The following is a 20,132-nucleotide window of genomic DNA, read 5'->3' on the forward strand; positions in this document are numbered from 1 at the left end:
ACCCATTAGTGTGGAATGCTGTGTGTGAGAGAGAGAGGCGGGGGGGAGGGCAAGGTCTGCTGCTGTCTGAACTTACAAGACAGCATGCTGATACACTCTCAGCACCCCCAAACCCCACTCTCTCTCCCCCCACATACACACAACACACTCCCTGTCACACTCCACCCCATCCCATCCCATCCCCATTCAAAAAGCACGCTGCAGCCACTTGCATGCTGGGATAGCTACCACAATGCACTGCTCTCTGTGGCCGTTGCAAGAGCTGCTAATGTGGCCACACCAGTGCGCTGTCAGTTGTCAATGTGGACAGACTACAGCGCTTTCCCTGCTGCGCTCTACGAAGGCTGGTTTAACACAAAGTGTTCTACATCTGCAAGTGTAGCCATGCCCTTAGTAAAATATATACAATATATACAGTGTGCTTGATTTTCCTCTACCAGCTTTACATTGATATAATGCTGTTGGCTATGCTCAGGATGGTTTGTGTGCTCAAACGGCACAAAGAGTCCTAACCCCAGTGGATCTGGCCCTTGGAACAGCTGCTCTGCATAAGTGGCATCCTTGGGTAGTATAAACCCTGTGTAGCAGATCCTATGCCTCCCCTTTCTTAGCTGCCAATATAGGAGATGTGGCTGCAGGAAATAGAGCATGACCCAAGCTGTGCCATGCCCCTGTGATCCATGGCTTCTATAATGACCCCTGGAGACCATTGGTAGTTGCAACAGGTTGAAGTTCTAACCTGCAACAACAATTCCGACCCAGAATTGGGGGAGAACAACACAGGTAGCTTTGTGCACTTCCACTCCTTTCCTCAGCCATTATGAGGATTCCTCAGCCATAGCTGTGGACTGAGACTACTGACTTTAAATGAAGTCACTCCTAATTTACACCAGAATGAGAAGAGAATCAGGTTTGGTATGTCTAACATTTTATATATAATATATGTATACAGATATTGCTAGGGCTTTTCTCTGCAGTGTATTCAATCCACCTCTCCACAAAGAGATTATAAAATATCAATTAAAATATTTGACTACATATTTCTTTGGATAAGTGGTAAAAATTAATGTATTGCTTGGGTGGAAAAAAACCATCTTAATAGCTGCACTTTTTTTTTTTTTTTTTTTTGGACAGGCAAAGCATAGAGCCTGCAATTTGAAAGTCAGGCCCCATTGTACTTATAACATGAGGCCAATACTTTATTTGCTAGGACAGTCTTTGTTACCATCAATGGGATTTTAGAGCTCATCTGTAATTTCCTCAATGCCAAGAAACATGCTGAATAAAATAATAGCAAGAATCTGAATACAAAGTTCAAAGGTATACATTCTGCAATATTTCATTTAATCAAAACTAGTCATAATTTTCTGTATAGAGACCCAGTAATCACCTGAGGCTAGTTAGAAAAGAAAGCCTATTGTTAGCAGCTACAGAGGACTGAACTTGATGTGGAATCTTGGGTAAATCACTGACAATGCTGAACACAAACATTCAGTTTACTTTTTCCACATAGTGCAAATAAACAAGAAATTAGAGATTGCCTTTGACTGGTACTTTATAAAATCTTGTGTCCCAGTTTCTTTCAGTGTTTAGCTTCCTCTCCTACAACACATCTGTTTCTAGCATTAGATTCTCCTAACCCTGTTCAATCTTTGTAAACTTTGTGGGATAGGTTTCCTTAATTCTTAAAAAAATAAAAAGGATCAGCCAATAAATGAGATTTCCAGCTGTGAAAACCTATACTCTCTGCTTTCTGACCTCTTGTTTCTTACATACTTGAAAAACAACATCCTCACTTTTTCTTATATGACAATTTTCACCAGATCTAAATCAGAAAAGGGTGACATTTTTTCATGTAAAAATATGAAATTTTTGATTTTTCAGAAAGTTTCAATCAACTGTAGTGGTCACTATTAAACATTCAGCAATTACTAAAATTACTACATGGTGTCTGATATACTACACTTTCTCCCTGTATTAGAATAGGAGATACCTGTGATAATGATTAGCAATGTTGAATTTTAATAGGTACTTTTTATATTCTTGACTTTAAGTCTTCTTCTTCACAGGCTGTGTCTCTGTCTTACCTATGATTACTTTGCTTCCTAACTCATGTACACCACCACATTGTTGTCACATTGATCAGCTTAGTATTTTAATTCATGTCTGGGTATGGTCATTTAAATCTTGCATTACAGTTAATATGTCCTTCCCTCAAGTCTTTTTTAATTGCTGTTTTCTCCTCTTCATCAGCAAATTCATTTTCTCAATTTTTAAACTTTAATTTGAGCCATAATAATTCAAACCCATTTCCAGCTACCCCTCAGGCTCATAGCTCTGTTATTTTCAATCTTCCCTTTATATATAAAAATATCTTCTTTCCTTTGTGTCCATTCCAGTTTCTTGGATCTTTTCTAAAGACTCACCCCTCTCAATATTCAGTTTTCATTGATTATTTACTTCCCTCAGCTGGACAGGTTCTGGTGAAATCCAAGATACATGAATACTTTTTTTGTTCATAGACTTCTAATCCCTTTTTGCCTGGTCATGCTGCTTGAAATATTTTTGGGAACCCTAAAACATTTCCCACAGATTAATCTCTTATTGGTCTTCAGGTTTCTAGCCTCATTTCCTTATTTTTTCCCTACCTACATCTTTGCTTTTGTTTTGCTTTGCTCTCTGTAGACCTTCCATTTCAATTTGACTGTACCACCACAACCTGTACCCCCAATCTGCATAAGGGGTTCAACAAATCCCCAACCCAAAGGAGAAGTTTGGATTGTGTCCTGGTCAACGTTTTTTTATTTTATCCAAACTGGTTCATCCAACCCTAATTAATATATTCATTTGTATTTAATTTTCAGGTCAGAAAGAGGGGGATGGCTGACTCTTATTCCTTGATGCTGTTCTAAGGGAAATCATTAATGGATGTCTTGCAGTGAGAAAAGCAGCACAATGACAGGTTTTGAAATCACTAATGCAATGTTCCATAATTTCTGTAAGGGCTAATTATGGAATGTGATTAAATGGATTACAGAGATAAAGTCAGATAGGGACAGATTAGCTGTAACACTTTATTTTAACACAACTAGTCCAGATTTTTCTACTAGCATTTGTAAACAGATATTAACTACTGATTTAACTACCTTAACAAGTTCAGTGAATGACTTATCAAGAAATTGCAGTATATAAGCATGTAGATGTCAGACATAACTTTAGTCTTATATCATCCAGGACATACTTTGCAAATCTTATAATTACAATACACATACATATAACCCCAGCTATGCACTCTTCAGTGACAACAAATAGGGTTGAGTACTTGAAAGTTTGCACAGCCAGGGATTCAAAGGAAAGAATTATTTGATAGTAAGAAATAATGCTACAAATTCATTAAAGAGAGAGGTTTAAATAATGGAGATATAGATATTTAGGACCATTGTATAAGCATCCTTACAAAAAATTGTGCACTCTGGGTGCCAAACATTGAAATCACATATCCATCAGCACCAGAAAATCTTATATGTAAGGTGAACAAAGAGCATTCAAATCTTCCTGTTCTTTCCCAATATACAGTGTTAGAATTCAGAAATTACTTCACTATGCTCTCTAAATTCAGTATTGGGGTTGACTTCTAGCCCTTGTAGACATGAAGAAGTGCTCCAGAGGGAATAAGGTTTTCAGGACCAATTAGATCCTGAGGTTTCAGTTCATACAAAGCTTATCAGGAATCATTATTTTGCTATGAAAGCAAATCTTTGGAGTTGCAATGATATTGTCAGCAAAATTGTATTTAAATTTTGCACATCTTTGCAACATGTTAGTAAACATTCATAGTTTATTGATAAAATTAATTTGTTTGACTTTGTAAAACTATTACTTAGGGATTGGCTTTTTAAAAGCAACTAAGGCCCAGGCCTACAAAAGGACTTCGGTGTTGCAAAGCTCAGGTTTGCACTGGCTAACTTTTAGGAAACCACAAATCCTGAGTTATGTCTTAGGCACCTAGGGTCCCTATACAGCGCACAGGGAGATGTAGGTGCCTAAAGAATGGAATCCCCAAAAGCTTGCATGCTAAGTGGAGACCTGGCTAAGCTAGTCAATAGCAAAGACCAATAAGAGTGGTGTGTCCCAAGCCCCATTTCTCACAAAGTTAAGCATCTCAGCCCAGCTGGGAGGTAAGTATCTATCTCTGCTGGGGATCCACAGCTGGAATCCCTCTCCTGGAGTCAGGTTCCTAAACCCTTTCACAGCAGCAATGCACATCTAACAGCCCAGGGAGGAGGTGCCAGCAGCCTCCCTTATAACCTTTAGCCCTGTGGTTACAGAACTCACGTAGGGTGTGGAAGACCTTGGTTCAATTCCCGCTTCTGCCAGATGAGAAGGGATTTGAACATTGATTTCCTTCCTCTCCAGTGAGTACCCTAGCCATTGAATTATGGACTATTCTGATGTGGTCTCTCTGTCGCTCCACTTTGAACCGGTAATTAAATAAACATAGAAACAGAAAAATTCAGCAACTGAAGAAACATGTGGTGATGGTGTAAGGCTTCTGCAATATAGTTTCCCATAGTGATTCTCAGCACTTTGCCTGTTTCTCAATGACTCTTCTGTCCCTCCCAGGCCAAATCCTGCTCTCCTTACTCAGACAAGTAGTTTTGCTGAAGTCCATGGAAGTGTTTGTATTGGGCAAGCAGGAATTAGTCCCACATTTCTGATGCAAGCAGTTTCCCTGGAATTAATTTTTTTTCCTGACCCCATTAAAATATCAGGCCCTAGACAGAAGATAGTCCTGCTAATGAAACCTTATGTAACTGACTAACTTATGTTGCCCTTTGAAGAATACCTACCTTAAACCAACACTACTCAGCATCACTGTGTACTTTCTCAGATGGAGAATCGCCCCTATACCTAGGAGTACAGGCCTTTTTGCTAAAATGCACATAATGCCAAGCTCCCAAATGTGTATATAACAAAACAAAGAGGGCAAATGTTTCCTATTAAAGACTCCCACTCCTAAAACTTGCTGTCTCTAGAATCAAGACCGGCATTTTGTTGCTTAATTATAAGACATTACTCAAAAGTTAATTTGTAACTTTGATAACAGATTAATAGAAAATAAGTGTAGTCATATATTTCTTACACTGTCAGATTTCATTTAAGCTAGGTTATATGTAATTTTTCTATAAAATAATGAAGATAAATCAAGTATGAATTTGTCTATGTACCATGAGCTCTGTCTGGGCATATACTACATGCTTGTAGGATAGTGTATATAGACATTGATATCCCACCACACACACATGCAGAGCTTATTTTAGGTCTCTGAAATTGTTATAAAACCACATATGAATGTGTGTGGGCCATACATGCAAAAGAACACATGTATGTTTAAATTCCTGTGCTTCTAGTTGCAGATATTTGCCCTATGTGAACTCGATGTTCAGACGTGCTTGAGAGAGTAAGAATATATACTCTTTCTGTATTTTAGAAGACATAATATTAGGGTAGCAAAATTGGTAAAGCCTTTCTGATAGATAAAAAGTGTATATATTTTTACAGAAAGAATGCAGTGCATTGATCTTATCAAAGCTACATGTAAAAAGAGAGGCATGGGGGGAGATGTGTGTTCCTGAAATACCTGCATGACCTTGATACCAGTGCTTCAGAAAGTAGTTAACACTTTTTGTGTGTGTTTTCTATAGGTATGTATATTACAATGGAGAGCTACTGTCTTGTGATCACTGACACAGCTATCCTGAGGATTTCAACTAAAAACCAACTCCTCCTGCCCCCAGGCACTTTCTTAGAAGATTAGGACAGTTTATCTGCAAAATAAAATACAAAATAAATTAAAATAGTCAAGCTAGTTTGAATGTATGTTTAAAGTGGTTTAAATAGTTTTCAGGTTGGATGCGTGCATAATTGTTTTGGGAAGGAGCGGGGAGCAGCAAGGGTAAGGTTGGTGCTATGTATGCTTGTGTTGTACTGATTGTATTGCTTAAAGGAGTATTAAAGCAAATTTGAATGTGTATGTGTGCGCACACATGTTTAAAAGTAATGCAGATTAACCTCTCCCTGGAGGACAGGAGGAGCACATTTACAGAGCACTTCACTTTTAAAGTATTAACTCATTTTCTCTAAAGTTATAAGTATTTTTATTTTTTTAAAATCTGCTTGTACTTGTTTTACTTTTAATAACTGTAGATATATTTATTGCAAGCACTTTCTGTATTGACATGCATTTTCTTTCTTCAGATAGGTATAACTTAGGGTCTGTTAAAAAACTGATGCAATAGTTACTTCAGAGGTGTAGGAAAATACTCTAATAATATGAGTATGTCCAGCATTTCCAGTGAGATCATAGCTGGGGACATCACATTCAGTGACATCACCCCCCTTATCTCATCTCATCCAACAATCTCATTCTTACAGAAGCTAGGGGCATAGCACTACCCCTACGTTTGGGACTATACACGTAAAAGTCAATTCAGAATTCAATCCTTTCCAAATAAAGATTTGACTAAATGCATTATTGAGTTATAACAGGTAGACATTTGCCATTTTAACAGAGTAAGGCCTCTATTTTGCAGCATATCATCTTTTCATGGTGACAAATCACGTGACAAGATACTCACAAATAACTGTCTTTTGCTTTTCCAACAATAGAAGTGGATTTCTTTCATAAATAGTTTTTCTTTTTGTGTGTCCACAAAAATGCAATTACTTCCTCACAGCTTTTGCCAGCTATCTAGCTATATATTTATCTATCTTAGGTATTGTGGCAGTCCCCTGGGGTACCAAGGATTGTGAGGCACCTCACCAACATGTGACCTTAGCGTGAGGGAGTCGTGTCTATGTCAGCTGCAGATCAGCTCCCTGAATCCACCAGCCTCTGGCAATATAAGCACTGCCTTCCAGGCCTCCCTGTCTCTGTACAGGTAGCAATAAGCACGCACCAGACTTCAAATCCTCAGCGTGTTCCCTTTACTGTTCAGCCCCTTATCCAATGAATTAACAGGCCCGCTGTTCCCAAAGGAACAAAAACACACCAACTTTTAAGATTCATCTGAGGACCAAGAAGAATATGTTTATCATCAAAAATTCAAGTAATCGTCAGTAAAAAAAGTTTTATCTCATCCAAAATTCTTGTCAATGTTTTCAACCAAGCCTGCCTGAGACCTCTTTTTAGTGAGGTAAAAGCCCCGTCCTTTTACTTCATCAGTGAAGCATGCCTGGGTATCCCTTCTGCCCCCCAAATATACTCAAGCAAATCTTGGAAATATACTCCCCAGAAAAGGGTTTTCTTCCTCCTCCTGCTTTTCTCTTCCTGTTAGATTTTTTCCTCTGAAGTCCTCAGAATCCTTCATTGGCATTCAGCTCAAGCTGCTGATAAGAAGCCCATTGTGAATGGAACAATATTCATTCATCTATTCACACATAAATTGTATTAAACGTCTTTTGTCTGACAGATGGCCTGTTTTTCACTTTTGCTGGTGACCAGTACCTACAGACTTTAACAATATATTTTCTGTATTTATACATAACTCCTTACATTGTATTTACATACATTTTGCAATTATTTTGATTATGAGCATGACACAGGGCTTTTGTTTAAGAAATTACATGACACTTTCTGGTGAGCTAGCATGTACATACCAGACCCATGAGAGGCCTGTAACCCCTTTGCACCCCCTTGCAATTTGGTCTTAAGAAGTTATTAGATTCACACATAGACAAATCACTTTAGTAGGTAGGCCATTCGGAGCTATATGTAAATACTATTAACAGTTAGATAAAATACGTGTGCTCACCCATGTATCACATGGGGAGAATACTAAGAGATGCAACTTAATTCAGAACATTTAAGAGATTTAGGAAAAGGTGAAATAATATGTTATCATGGATGTGGCAAACAATGGGAATGTGGCAGATGGAAAAATATACATTTGACAACGTTAAACATTGGATCAATATAGCTAAGGTTCAAGAATACTGATCATGAAAAGAAACTGGTACATTTATAAAAAAGAACACTGGCTAAAGGGAATACCACAAAAGTTTGTGATAAAATTTCAGGACTACAAATGCTAATTTATTACCATCAGGCAATCACAGAAGTCAATGCCAGATATGAAGTCATCCATGTTTTTTTTTCTATTAGTTTTATAAATAATGTAAACTATGCAATGAACACAGATTTGTCATCTGTTGTCATGATGAAAGATGTATGAAAAACAGTGCAAGAAATACAAAAGGATTTCTATTTCAATGCCAAAGCAATCTTACTTTGGCTGAATTTCAAACTGATTACACAGCTCAGGAAAAAGACCAAATCACATCTTCAAAAGAGAAGGATGATGAAAGAAATTTGCAAAGAGGTTCTGCTGTACATCATAAATTGCTCTAGTTTAAAAAAAAGTAATAAAGCTCCCAAAATGGCAACTACAAAGGAAATAAACAAGAGATATGTTAAATATAAGGACTAATGAGTATTATAGTTTTGCAGGTTTAGATAAGGGAGTGAAATCTCATGCTTTGGGATGTAAACTGATCAGTGTAGGTTTCAAGAAGGAATTTTCTACCTTTAAATACATAATTAGGATGTGAGTGTTGGGATCATCTTCCTCTGATGGGGAAGAAACCTCCCAACTTGACAGGCCAATGGTGGGATCCAGAATGGCTACTCCTAAATCAAAATTTGAATGTGTTAATCTAGGTCAAAAGTCTCTGGAATATCAAGAGAAGGAGGAGGAGAATAGTAGTATTTTATTATTAATAATATGTATGACAGTAACACCTAGAGGCCTCAATCAACTTTGAGACTGAGGGCAAGGAATTCAATTAAATAAGGGAGGAGCAGTAGGCAACATTGTGAGGAAACTGAAGAGGGCAACCTAAGGAGGCAGTTGCAATAGCAAAGGTAAGAAATATTTTGAAAACATTTCTCTGTCAGTTTCAAAATGACGTACAAATATTAATGAATTAAATCTAAACAACTCTTCTGAGGTAGGTCAATTTTTCATAACTTCAAGAGATAGGAAGAATAGTACGGGGCCAGTGTGCATTAATCAGGAGCACTTTAATGACCTGAATATCAAAAAGGAATCCTACAAAAAGTGGCAACATGTACAAATTATTGAAGATGAATACAAAAGAATAGCACATGCATGTAGGGACAAAATAAGAAAGGCTAAGGCACAAAATAAGTTACAATTAGCCAGTGATGGCAATAAGAAAAAGGTTCTATAAATACATTCAGAGTAAGAGAAAGGTGAAGGAAAATGTAGGTTCACTATTTAGCGGGGAAGAGAGCTAATAACTGATGACATCAAGAAGGCTGAGGTGTTCAAAGCTTACTTTGCTTCAGCCTTGACTAAAAAGGTTAATTATGACTAGTTACTTAACACAATATTTATAACAGAGGGTAAGGAACACAAGCCTGAATAGGGAAATAACAGGTTAAAAATATTTAGATAGGTTAGATGTATCCAACTCAGCAGGGCCTGATGAAATTCATCCTAGGTTACTTCAGAAACTAGCTGAAGAAATCTTGGAACTATTAGCGATTATCTTTGAGAACTCCTGGAGGACAGGTGAAGTCCCAGACAGCTGGAGAAGAGGAAACATAGTACTCACCTTTTAAAAAGGTAACAAAGAGGAATTATGGACCAGTCAGCCTAACTTCAGAACCTGGAAAGATACTGGAACAAATTATTAATCATCAGTTTTAAGCACCAAGAGTAGTGGTTCACAAAACCTTTTTCTTCCAAGGACCACTTTCATTTTTTATACAGAAGTTTAAGGCCATTATTTTATTAGTTAGGTTAGTTTATTATTTAAATGTGTGTGTGTGCGTGCGTGCATGTGTATACACACACACACACTTTAATAAACTAATTACTTTTAATTACACTATACTTTATTAATTATACTATATTTTCATTACATATATATAATTCACTCCAAAAAGGAATGAAAAGTAATAATTGCAGATTGTTTACAAGTTATTTATACATTACAACCATTAACTGTACCAGAATGCCCCTGCCCATGAGGATGCCATTCTGAGAACAAAATGGCTCACTCCATGTCACAAAAGTGCCAGAATGCTGTTCCAGTGTATTCTTGCCCTGTCTCAAGGGATAGACTCCTGCATAACCCACAATGGCCCCCCAGAGGTTCCACTCTGGGAACCACTGACCTATAGGATAATAGGGTTATAAGTATTAGCCAACATGGATTTACCAAGAACAAGCCATGAAAAACCAACCTAATTCCTTCTTTGACAAGGTTATTGTCCTGGTGGATAGGGGACATAATAAACATGATATATCTTGATTTTAGTAAGGTTTATGACAATCTCACATGACATTCTCGTAAGCAAACTAGGTAAATGTGTTCTAGATGAAATTACTATAAGAAGGGTGCACACAACTGGTTGAAAGACTGTACTCAGAGCAGTTATCAATGGTTCACTGTCAAACTGTATTAATTTCTGTTGGTTCTATGTTTTTCCAATTGTATTTCAAAGTGAGCCACTAATGACTTGGATAATAGAGTGGAGAGTATGCGCATCACAACTGAGGTGGCACCAAGCTGGGAGGGGTAGCAAGCACGTTGGAGGACAGGATTAGAATTCAAAAGGACTTCCACAAATTGGAGAATTGGTCTGAAACCAAGAAGATGAAATTCAATAAAGACAAGTGCAAAATACTACACTTTGGAGGGAAAAATCAAATGTACAAATACAAAATGGGAATAACTAACTAGTCAACGGTATTGCTAAAAAGAATTTAGCATTTATAAGTGGATCACAAATTGAATATGAGCCAACAATATGATGCAATTGGAAAATAGAAGGTAATTGTTCTGCTCTACTCACCACTGGTGAGGCCTCGCAGCTATTATACTATGTGCAATTTTGGAAGTCAAACTTTGGGTATGATGTGGACAAAAATGATAAATGGTTTAGAAACCTGACTTATACGAAAGGTCAAAATAACTGGGCATGTGTATTTTTGAAGAAAAGAAGACTGAGGTGGAGACCTGATTACAGTCATCAAATATATAAAAGGTCCGTTACAAAGAGGATGGTGATCAATTGTTCACCACATCCACTGAAGATAGGAGAAGAAGTAATTGGATTAATCTGCAGCAAAGGAGATTTAGGTTAAATATTATAAAATACTTTCCAACTATAAGGATCATTAGTTTCTGGAACAAGTTTCCAACGGAGGTTCTGCAATATTTTTAAGAACAGGTTATACAAACACCTGTCAGGGATTGTCTGGGTATGTTTGGTCCTGCCTAAGCTCAGGGGGCTGGACTAGATGACCTCGACATCCTTTCCTGATGTCAGATTTGTGTCCATTTATTCTTTAGCATAGAGACTGTCCGGTTTGGCCAATGTACATGGCCAAGGGACATTGCTGGGACATGGCATACATCACATTGATAGATGTGAAGGTGAACGAGCCTCTGATGGTGTGGCTGATGTGGTTAGGTCCTATGATGGTGTCTCTTGAATAGATATGCGGACAGAGTTGGTAGTGGGGTTTGTTGCAGGGTTTGGTTTCTGGGTTGGTGTTTTTGTTGTGTTGTGTGTAGTTGCTGGTGAGTATTTGCTTCAGATTGGGGGGCTGTCTGTAAGCGAGGACAAACTGGACACCATCAAATTAGTCCTGAATAAAGACAGAGTGGTTGGGTCATTACAAAACCTAATTTCCCCCATAGTAATTTCACCCTACTGTTACTCACACCATCTTGTCAACTGTTTGAAATGGGCCACTCATTACCTCTACAAAAGTGATTTTTCCTCCCTTGGTATCCTACTGTTAATTGAATTGTCTCATTAGACTGACCTCCCACCTGATATGGCAACTCCCATCTTTTCATGTGCTGTGTATTTATACGTGCTACTGTATTTTCCACTCCATGCATCTGATGAAGTGGGTTCCAACCCACGAAAGCTTATGCCCAAATAAATTTGTTAGTCTCTAAGGTGCCACAAGGACTCCTTGGTTTTTTTTTTTTGTTTTTTTTTTTTTCAAACTTCTGACTTTATCCACCTGCAAAGTGCAACTGTGTCAATATATTTCTGCATTGCTATATTCACAATTAGCATAATGAAAAGACAGATAATTGAGGCTGTTCTTTATGTTAGACAAATAAGAGCTGCTTTTTGTGAGTACTCCTTGCAGCAAGCCATTTCATAAGTTCAAGGATTCCACAAACAATCCTGCCATTCAATATTTCAGCTAGGGATATCACAAAATTACACATTCTTGACATTTAAAAAAAAAAAAATTCCTTCCTAGCTGGCTTCTAGTTTGTAACATTATGCAATAAAGTTTGTTCGGGGAACTCAATAGTTTCTTAAAATGTCAAGTCCTGAAAACGTCTCATTTGACTTTTGTGTTGATATTTCCTTCCTAGTATGCGGTTTTGTCTGATTTTTGTTTGTTTTTTTAAAGCCCCTGAGTTTTTCTTCTCCCAAAGGACACAAAACTGCCTTCCTCCGTAACCCCCTGAGTTATAAAATACTGCTCAAGTTTATCCTTATATACCTGAAAACTGCTCTTTGTTTTTATAAAATGAAAGCCCTTGCTTATGCCAAATGTACCTATTTATAGTCATTCTGGAGACTTGCTGATTTTTTGCCCTGTGGATCCAGTCCACTCCCCTCTCCCCCAAAACAAAATCAGAAATCATTTAATTGATGCTATCTGAAGTCCATTCTCAGTGCCAAATATCCCCTTTTCTGTACTGAAGAATCCCAATGCACCCACTTAAAACTTAACAGAAAAAAAAGATTCCAAAGTGTCCGAGAGTTTAACAGCAGCCTAGAAACTATCCATCGTTCTTCCCACTAGCAGCTCAAGGGACTCTTCCACCTAGAACATTATTTGCAACAATGTAATATTTGTACCATATGGCCTGCAAGATGTTAAAATAGGTCTATCAAAAATAGGTTAGACTACATTCTTTTTATTATTAAATACTGACAGCATGTCTAGTGTTGTACAACACACACACAGATACCCTTTGCCTCCAAGACCTTACATTAGTCTAGTCCTATATTACAAACTATTTTCTTGGAAATTATTTGTAAAGAAGTCAGATATTTTACCACTCTATACAGAAGTCACAATTTTAAAAGATTTTTTTTAATTATGCAAAAGAAAGAAATAGGAGTTAAATTAGATAGGGTGCACCACTAGAGTGTAGTTGTAGGACAACAAACTCTTGATAATCATACTGAGCATTAGAAATCTCTGCTTTGTTCTCACTTTATTTTTTGTTTTCATAAGTAACGCTCCCCTTGCTTTCATCTTTCCTACTTTTTTAAAAAGATTTTTTTCCCTCTCACCCCATTTTAATTCTTTTTCCACTCAAGAACGGTCATAAACATACAGCTAAGGGTAGCATAAAATCCCTCCTTACCTGTAAAGGGTTAAGAAGCTCAGATAACCTGGTTGGCACCTGACCAAAAGGACCAATAAAGGGAGAAGATACTTTCAAATCTGTGGGGGAAGGTTTTTGTGTTCCTTTGTTCTCTCAGAGTCAGCAAGGAACCAGGACAGGGAAAATGCATCTCCCTAAGCCATATCTGAACTAAGCATTTAATATTGCAGAAATAGTAAGGAAATGCGTTAGATTATCTTTTGTTGTAGCTTGTGAATTTTCCCTGTGCTAAGAGGGAAGTTTATCCCTGTTTTTGTAATTTTAAAGTTTTGCCTGGAGGGGAAATCCTCTGTGTTTTGAATCTTTTTGTTACCCTGTAAAGTTATCTTCCATCCTGATTTTTGGTGATTCTTTTATCTTTTTTTAAATAAATTCTTCTTTTAAGAACCAGATTGATTTTTCATTGTTCTTAAGATCCAAAGGTTTGGGTCTGTATTCACCTGTACCAATTGGTGAGGATATTATTCTCAAGCCTTCCCCAAGAAAGGGGGTGTAGGGCTTGTGGGGATATTTTGGAGAATAGGACTCCAAGTGGTCCTTTCCCTTATTCTTTGTCTAAATCACTTGGTGGTGGCAGCATACTATTCAAGGAAAAGGTGGAATTTGTGCCTTGGGAAAGTTTTTAACCTAAGCTGGTAAAAATAAGCTTAGGGGGTCTTTCATGTGGGTCCCCACATCTTTAGCCCAGAGTTCAGAGTGGGGAAGGAACCCTGACAAGAATGGTTATAATTTCCCCTAACCTTGAGGATGCTTCTTTCATTTGAGATGCCTCTAATTGTGCTTTCTATTTTAGTCTCTTTTTTTTTTATGAAGTGTAACATATCCTACACAGACTGGCACACTGAGATGGTGCCAGTTTAGTTTAAGACATAGGAACCATGAAAAGTGAAAGTGAAAGTGAGCGAGAGAGAGAGAGAGAGAGAGATGTATGCTATTGCTTTTATAGGCTTGTGAGTGTGTGTGTTTTATTGAACATAAGGTGTACTGATAGATTTATCTAATGCTTGATTAATTCTAGCTAACTCCTCTGTATTGAAGGATTCTGTCCCTGGAAGTATTGTCATACTTTGATCTCTGCATGCTTTTATCATAGAAACGCAGAATTGGAAAGGACCTTGATAGATCATCAAGCCAGTCCCCTGCACTGAGGCAGGACTAAGTATTACCTAGGCTATTCCTGTCTGGTGTTTGTCTAATGTTTTCTTAAAGCTTCCAGTTACAGATATTCAACAATTTACCTAGGGAGGTTGTGATAGTGCTTAACTACCCTTACAGTTAGTAATTTTCTCTATCTTCTGTATTAAAAAATTGTCTCCAGTGCATTCTACGGACTTGTTGGATAATCTGTGTTCTGTATATTATTTTCCCCAACAGATGTCTGGGTAATTGAAATACCCCATCACCACCAAATCCTGTGTTATGAGTAAAGATTATCATTTCATTCTGGAAAACAAGCATGGTTAAAATGCACTTTAATATGCAGAAAAAATTACTTTTAAAGATCCTAATACCCCTGTGGTGTGGAAGCCTAATTGTCCTTGGCTGCTCCTACTCTCAAACACAATGGGAAGCATAAAAGCTAGATGAGCACGTCATGCTGAGGTAAGCTGTCACAGCACCTTCCTGGGCACACACCTGGTCAATACCAATGTCTCTGGGTTGCTAGTACAGCCTCTCTTTTTACACCTCTAAGCTTCATCTCAGAAACTATCCTGTAAATATTGGGCAATCTTGGTTGCTTTTCCTAACTATTTTGAGGGACCTACAGATCTCTTCAGAAACCCCACTTCAGAAAGTCAGAGGCATATTCAGGGTTTGACAAAAAACAATATTTGTTTAACCAAAGTAAGCCAACAATAGTGCTCAGTGGGGGAGGTAAATATATTTTATTGGACCAGCTTCTGTCCAATAGAAGTTTAGAGAGGCAAGGGTGGGTGAAGTGATAATGTCCTGAAACAGATATGTATACAACACTGAATGCAATAGTGCCCAGTAACACTTCTATTTCTTATTCCAAGAGGGAAAACTTCAGCTTATAAGAGGTCAGAAGTGATTCCTCCCGCTGCTCACAGTCTAGCCTCGCTGACCCACTTTCTGATTCTGCTCCCTCTCTCCTCAAAGGATAATCCTTCAAATTCATCACTTCCCCCTACAGGTTCCAGATGAGCAGTCTAGGTGCAGCTTCCACGTGTCTGTTCACCCAGTTGCATCGGTTTCTTTCTCTTCATCCCATAATGTACTGAATCATACAATTACACTTAAACACTTATCCTATAACATCTCATATCAGAGTTTCAGGTTAACATAGTCCCTTCTCCACACATGCCATGTTATGAATAATGGTTGTCCAAACCAAAAGAGGGGCATTGTGGCCTTGGCTGGTTTTTCCTTTTAAAAAATTTGACATGGATTTATACCATTGGCTTACTAGGAGAATAATTTGCACCCTCACCATTTCTGCTCCCCATCTTTTGCACAGTCTTTGGGAAGGGTGATTTTATGGTAACAAATTAAAAATAGGCAGTGGAAGGGAACGATGGGCTCATGGAGGAGATAGATGCTTCCTTTTTAGTGGTTTTGACATGGATTGAAATGTCCCTTCAAGAGAAGTACAAAAATGTTCCTCTGAGATCATCATTTTCAGCCTGTAAGTGGCAAGAAAATTGGCAAATATCTCACCTAGCTATTTGTAGGCTGTCCATCACAATAATATCTGAGTACCAAACAGAGATGGGGGGAAAGGACACTGCAGCTAAGGGACGGCTGGCAGAAGGACATGAAGTCCAGCAGAGCACCCCAGATTACAATTAAATGCAGTCTTGTGATAATTTGAAACTGTGTATCTTTTTTAGCCTTTCAGAAAACTGATCTCCTTTTTCTTAACTAGCGTTGCCAGATTCCTTTATATTTGTTGAGTCTGAGGGGAGATGAAAATCACCTTGTGACAGACTGTGCCCCTGTATTCACTTCTGGCACTTAACTGTAATCATCTTTGTATAAAGTATGCCATGTGAGCTATCATTTGAAAACTCAATTTGGTCATTATTTTACCAGCACAATGTGTGGCAAGTTATAAGATTCCACTGTATGGTGTTAACACATGTTCCAAATCACAACCCTGCACAAACAGAAGTTGGAAAACAGGTCTGTCTCAAACAAGAGAATGTGTGCTCTGCTTAAGTTTATTTTGTTTACTGCTTAAGTCATCAAGCACGAAGGATAGACAAAGAAATCTTAAACAAGTGAGGAAAAACAGCAGGAAACATCCTCTCCTGTGGATTGTCTGTCTCCTGAATCTCAGCTGGAAATGTTTTCCAAGGGAGTGATTGACACTATAAAAAAAGGGGACAACCCCTTACTTTGCTCACTCTCTGTCCATTGATTCACTGCACAGAAGGAACAAAGGAAGCAGCCATTACACAGAAGAAGGGGTCCTGCCGTAAAGAAGTTTGGCCAATAATACAGTTGAGAACATGTGGTAAGAAAAACTGCAGTAAATTTAATCATAGTTTGTTAAGTTAGGCATTAGTTGTGTTTTACCGTTATTTTTCTTGTAACCATTTCTGACTTTTATGCCTCATTACTGGTATTCTTAAAATCTCTCTCTCTCTCTTTGTAGTTAATAAACCTGTTTTATTATTTTATCGAAACCAGTGTGTTTGAATTGAAGTGTTTGGGAAACTCCATTTCAGATAACAGGATTTATGCATATAATTTGCATTAATAAAATAAAAGACTATGTGAGCATGTATTGTTCAGAAGAGGGCTGAGCAGTACACAACATGCTTTTCTGGAGAAAAATCTGGGACTGGGAGTGTGCTGGGGTCACCCTGAAGTGTAATTCAGGCTGGTGAAAGCCTGAGTATGACTGGCAGGCTGCATGTGCCCACAGAAATAGCTGGGAGTGAGTTACTTGCTGGAAACTCTTAGTTAATAATACAGGAGTGGTGGCAACAGCAAAGCAGTGCAAAGGGCACCCGAGGTTAGAGGGCAGGAATGACAGTTACTCACTGGTCTATACTGTACCCTGGGTATGTCACACACCCTCTTCTATAAAAGAAATATTTCAAAGCATTGTTTCAAAATTCTCATTTAGTTTTAGTAACATTATTTAATTCTTCAGGTACTAAGCGATTTTAAAAATTAAGTAGGTCATGATTTAAAATGTAATTTTCATCAAAGTACTAATCTGGTGATTATAGATAGTCAATCTATTAGTGAAAAAATACAATTGTTCTCTCTGATTTCCCCACCAACATTGTATTCAAATCCTTGCTTTCTAGAAAGGTTTTTTTGTTCTAACTTTTTTTTAATCAGCAAAGGGGAAGAAAAGATTTTTAAATAGTATGGTGCACAGCTTGGAGAGAATTAAGACCGTAATTACAAAGAAAAATGGATCATTGCCACATGAAAAAGAATAGTCATTTTATATGATGAATTTTGATTTGATTATCCAGGAAAAGTAATGAATTGGTGTCATGGAAATAATCAGTGTTAATAGACTCTCATTTTTCATTATCAACAAGGGAAAAAGAATTTCTATCAGTACATCAACCCAGTTTCATAGATGACCACCTATTTTTCCATAAATGAGACTAACTGCAGTGCACAGAAGGTGATTTTTTCCTCCCACAAATGTTTATAGTTCAAAGTAGCAAACATGGACAAATCAAGAAAGATTGGACCAAAGCCTATTCATTTTTTGGTTAGAGATACAGCAAGCTGCCACTTCAATTATTTCAAGTTTAGTAAACAGAACATCATTTCTGGATTATTTTATTCAGAAAAGTTGTTTGTTCAACTCTAATTTAAAGTACAATTTTGGTCCATACACGAGGTAACTGCACAATGAAAAGGGAATCCATGAATCCTGCTCAATACCAAGTCTTATATTTTTAAAATACAACAGCAGCTGTTAGCATCATGCCCTCTGCCTTTCCCAGAACTACTGATTGCTAGAACTGGGTAGACACCACCAAATATTTTCCAACAGTTGTCATTAGAGTTTAAAGACGAATTTGCTGCAGCTGTGCTTGTATTCCCTGTGTGTTCACCTTCTATGGACATTTAAGTAGTTCACTTTTTCCTCACATAACTACATGCAGTACGTGGATAATTAGCTTGTCATTGGAGTTCTCATATACACTAAATTTTGAATTTGCAAGTATTAATACTGTCAGCAGGAGTGGTATACTGTATATGGGATGGACACATTGCTTGACAAAATAAGGGGCATGGGGTTCCCAAAATTCCACACCAAAGCCCTGAATTAAAGGCAGATTAATGAATTCAGGCAAGGATCTTACCATATTCTTCATAAGTAGGATTACATAAATCCTTTGTCTGAACATGAAGGGAGAAAATTAGATGTGAACTCTGCATTAACTATTAACATGTTTAATACAGTAGTGCCTAAGGACTAACCAAGAGTGGGCCCCATAAACTATTTGACAACAGCAAACATCATGTTAGTTCCCTAGGTGGTGGGGTTTTTTTGGGGGGGAGGGGGTGTTGGGGGGGGGGAGAAATTTTATTTAAAGAGGGGGATAATCTAAATGGAAAAAGGGGAGGGAAATGAGGTTGAGGGGGAACAGGACAGGTGTGGAGTGAAGCTGAGGTTAACTGAGCTGATTTCAGCAGGCAGAGATGCAGAGCTAAACTTCATAATAGGCCTAAGAAGGCCAGCAGCAATAGTGCTGATGTCACAGTACTGTATCATCTGGCTTCACATCAGAGCAGGACTGACAGGTGGAGGAGAGCCATATCTTAATGCTCCTGACTACCACGGAGTCCATTAGTGGTTTATGTGGGTGGAGAATGTTGTACAACTAAGGCCAGGTTGAATTTAGCTGCGTTAGTTCGATTTAAAAATGACTGCACCCACACAACCAACCCCGTTCCATCAACTTAAAGGACTCTTAAAATTAAACTTCTTTACTCTTCCCCGACAAGGGGAGTAGTGCTAAAATCGACCTGCTGGGTCGAATTGGGGTTGCGCGGACGCAAATCGACAGTATTGGCCTCTGAGAGCTATCCCAGAGTGCTCCATTGTGACCGCTCTGGACAGCGCTTTGAACTCCGATGCACTAGTCAGGTACACAGGAAAAGCCCCAGGACCTTTTGAATTCATTTCCTGTTTGGTCAGCATGGCAAACTCAGCACTCAGCAGCACAGGTGACCGTGTAGTCCCCCAGAATCGTAGAACGTTTCTACACTCCCCCTATCATCTCCATCCCTGAGGTTATTGCAGATTAGAAGGCGAAAAAACCCACACTTGCAATGACATGTTTTCTGAGCTCATGCAGTCCTCCCGCACTGATAGAGCACAGCTGAATGCATGGAGGCATGCAGTGGCAGAGGCCAGGAGAGAATTAAGTGAGCGTGAAGAGCAGAGGCAGGATGCAATACTGACGCTAATGGGGGAGCAAACAGACCTGATGAAGTGTCTGTTAGAACTGCAGGAAAGCCAACAAGAGCACAGACCCCTGCTGCATCCACTGTATAACCGCCTACCCTCCTCCCTATGTTCCATAGCCTCCTCACCCAGACACCCAAGAATGCAGGAGTGGAGGATCCGGGCACCCAGCCACTCCACTCCAGAGGATTGCCCAAGCAACAGAAGGCTGACATTCAAACAGTTTGATTTTTAGTGTAGCTACAATAAG

The sequence above is a fragment of the Malaclemys terrapin genome, chromosome 6 (assembly GCF_027887155.1).
Source record: "Malaclemys terrapin pileata isolate rMalTer1 chromosome 6, rMalTer1.hap1, whole genome shotgun sequence".
NCBI classification, from domain to species: Eukaryota; Metazoa; Chordata; order Testudines; family Emydidae; genus Malaclemys; species Malaclemys terrapin.